Consider the following 2,500-nt stretch of genomic DNA (forward strand, 5'->3'; position numbering starts at 1 on the left):
GTGCATCGCCCTGTAGCTATGCCTTTCAAACAGAGTGGACTGGGATGTGGAGAGGGGAGGACGAGTCTCATAGGACTCCTGTCCCAGAGATCTACTGTTACACCGACCCAATACAGCCTCGGAGTCACACTTGGCCATATTCCATATAAATCGATTTGGACAGCAGTGAAATTCTATCCGTCAGAATCTAGTCTGGACATCGAAACTCGTAAAAAAAAAAAGATTCTTGTTTCGAATAATGTATTGCAATGTAATGTTTCCTTTTATTTAACTATATATTCTTAGGCTTTCTGCCTTTGTGTCGATAGGACAGTGGAGAGAGACAGGAAGTGAATGGAGAGAGAGAGGGGAAGTGAGTGAGAGAGAGAGAACAGGAAGTGAATGGAGAGAGACAGGAAGTGAGTGAGAGAGAGAGAGAGACAGGAAGTGAATGGAGAAAGAGAGGGGGAGTGAGTGAGAGAGAGACAGGAAGTGAATGGAAAGAGAGAGGGGAAGTGAGAGAGAGAGAGACAGGAAGTGAATGGAGAGAGAGAGGGGAAGTGAGAGAGAGAGAGAGACAGGAAGTGAATGGAGAGAGAGAGGGGAAGTGAGTGAGTGAGAGAGAGACAGGAAGTGAATGGAGAGAGAGAGGGGAAGTGAGTGAGTGAGAGAGAGACAGGAAGTGAATGGATGGGCTGGGATCAGAAAAAAGACCACAGGTATGGAAACGCTGTGTGATGGGACTGGTAGCGGCGCAGGAATGTAGGAATGCCACCTGGGTTACCGTGGGAACTGAGATCCAAATGTACTGTAGCACAGTGCTGATTTCCACACAGCTATTTATAGTTGCCAATCTCTTCAATCTAACACAGCAGCACAAAGATGGAGCAGAGAGTCTGCTGCAGACAGTACGTGATCGATACGTCACCTCTAAGAGAGGTCGCAGGGGTCAGCATCGATATGACCTCTGTAAGATCAGGAGAGTGGTGGATGTGACCTCTGTAAGATCAGGAGAGTGGTGGATGTGACCTCTGTGAGATCAGGAGAGTGGTGTGGATATGACCAGTGCTGTATTAGTAATGAGATATATAGCGGGATACATTTCCGTCGACTGAGGTCTGCATCTACATTATGGGCCAGATGTACTAACTTTCTGTGCCCACTTCAGGTGTATGAGCCACTGACACCTGGCGATATATCACCTGCCTAATAAATGTCTCATTAGATACAGAGACAGGTAGGAGACGCAGAGAGAGAGCCATAGCTCTCCAGAGGCAGCTCATCCCGCCTCGCTCACGTCTCGTCTCCCCTCCTTCTCGCTCTCGTCTCTCTGTTGGCTCCACACAACAGCTCGTGATTGCTCAGACAATTGTACAATCAGGAGCCTGCGGTGGTGCGGCACACAGTTGGCAGTTATCTCTCTACGGTATGAAGCACACTGCTCAGGGAGGGAGAGAGAGAGGGAGAGGGAGGGAGGGAGACAGAAAGAAAAGGAGAGAGGGAGAGAGGGAGAGGGATGGATGGAGAGAGAGGAGGAAGAGAGAGAAAGAAAGGAAAGAAAGAGAGAGATAAAAAGAGAGAGAGGACAGACAGAGAGAGACGTAGGGATGGTGGGAGGAAGAGGAGAGAGAGAGGAGGGGTGGAGTGAAAAAGAGAGAGAGAGAATGAGATGGAGAGAGAGAGGAGGGGTGGAGTGAAAAAGAGAGAGAATGAGATGGAGAGAGAGAGAGGAGGGGTGGAGTGAAAAAGAGAGAGAGAGAATGAGATGGAGAGAGAGAGAGGAGGGGTGGAGTGAAAAAAAGAGAGAGAATGAGATGGAGAGAGAGAGGAGGGGTGGAGTGAAAAACAGAGAGAATGAGATGGAGAGAGAGAGAGGAGGGGTGGAGTGAAAAAGAGAGAGAGAGAATGAGATGGAGAGAGAGAGAGCTTCCCTCTCTCTTTACTGTTGATGAAGGCAGAAGATAACAAACAGAGCAGAATCAATCATTATGGCGTCTTTCTTCTTCAGCTCCATAAAGATGTTTAAACACACACTCAAGCACAGCACTCAGAGAACTTTGTGTGTGTGTGTGTGTGTGTGTGTGTGTGTGTGTGTGTGTGTGTGTATGTGTGTGTGTGTTGCTGTTGTTTCCTGTAGCGGTTCCAAAGGATGAGAGAGAGGAGTGCAGGAAGAAAGGATAAAAGAGGCAGGATGAAAAGATAGAAGAACCAGGATGAAATGAGAGAAGCAGAAAGAAAGGATAAAAAAGGAAGAAGAAAGTAGAACAGAAGCAAGATTATCACAGAGAGGAAGAAAGCCAAGAAGGAGGGAGAAAAAAACAACACCGGTGATGGCAGTGGGAGAAAACGAGAGAACAGAGAAGAGAGAAGGAGGGAGAGAAAGAGAGAGATTAAGATGGAGAACAACCAGAGATTTAAAGGGAGACCGAGAGATGGAGGGAGAGAAAGAGAGAGAGAGAGAAAAGGCAAAGAGATAGAGAGAAATAGAGAAAGAAAGATATAGAGGGAGAAGGAGTGAGAG

The 2,500-nt window shown here is 47.4% G+C and overlaps 1 protein-coding gene across 1 annotated transcript in view; it reads right to left on the reverse strand.

The window, feature by feature from the left end:
- The window catches only part of tanc2b (tetratricopeptide repeat, ankyrin repeat and coiled-coil containing 2b), a 177,353-nt gene that overhangs the window by 48,026 nt on the left and 126,827 nt on the right, over positions 1-2,500 (reverse strand). The window lies entirely within an intron of this gene.

The sequence above is a fragment of the Alosa pseudoharengus genome, unplaced genomic scaffold (genome assembly GCF_046254945.1).
Source record: "Alosa pseudoharengus isolate Yale_2024_CS ecotype anadromous, Long Island Sound unplaced genomic scaffold, YU_APseudo_1.1 YU_APseudo_1.1_scf_21, whole genome shotgun sequence".
Lineage (NCBI taxonomy): Eukaryota > Metazoa > Chordata > Actinopteri > Clupeiformes > Clupeidae > Alosa > Alosa pseudoharengus.